The sequence below is a fragment of the Cicer arietinum genome, chromosome 2 (genome assembly GCF_000331145.2).
Source record: "Cicer arietinum cultivar CDC Frontier isolate Library 1 chromosome 2, Cicar.CDCFrontier_v2.0, whole genome shotgun sequence".
In the NCBI taxonomy this organism is placed as follows: domain Eukaryota; kingdom Viridiplantae; phylum Streptophyta; class Magnoliopsida; order Fabales; family Fabaceae; genus Cicer; species Cicer arietinum.
The window spans coordinates 14,579,360-14,580,162 of NC_021161.2; positions in this window are offsets into that span (position 1 = coordinate 14,579,360).

Sequence of the window (803 nt, forward strand, 5' to 3'; positions counted from 1 at the left end):
AAATCTAAAATAAGATTTGATTCAGATTTATAATTGAGAAATTCTAATATAATATTTGATTCAAATTTGTAATTAAGTAAAATCTAAATTAAGATTTCTTTCAAATTTATAATTGAAGAAAATCTTTGACCAAATTGAAAAAAAGATATGGTCAAGAGTTGAAGAAGATTTGTTCAAGATTTATCTACAAAAAATACGAACATAATCAACCTGAAGAATTTACAAAATCAATATGAACAAAATACGAACATAATCAATCGAAAATGGTTTACAAAGTAAATCTGGATAAAATACGAACATAGTCAATATGAAGAATTTACAAACTCAGTATTAACAAAATTAAATAGAATCAATCTATAAGACCTGTTCAGATTGGATTCAAAAATAATGGTTTGACTAAAGAACATATTATTAAAAAGCATCTTGTTCAAAACTATTTTTGAATTCGATCATTGTTGACCAAACTAGAAATGAAGATATAATTTTGAATTAAACAAGAATTAAATTGAAGCCCTAATTTTAACAATAATGTAATGTTATTATTTGAAATAATATAACGTTATTATTTGCGATAAAAGAAAATAGGATACGAATCTTGGAGAATAGTTTTGCTTTGGTAAAAGAGTGGTAGTTGAAGTAAGGGCTTGTTTGACTTTTTAGTATAACATGTTTAGTTTAAACATGTGGTTGGTGTTTGGCTATATGGTAATTCATTTAGTGTTTTACTACTTGGTGTTGGATTCTGATAGCGTTTCAGCAAGTGTACTGAATCGTTGCAAGTAATAATAAAACGGTAGTACCGA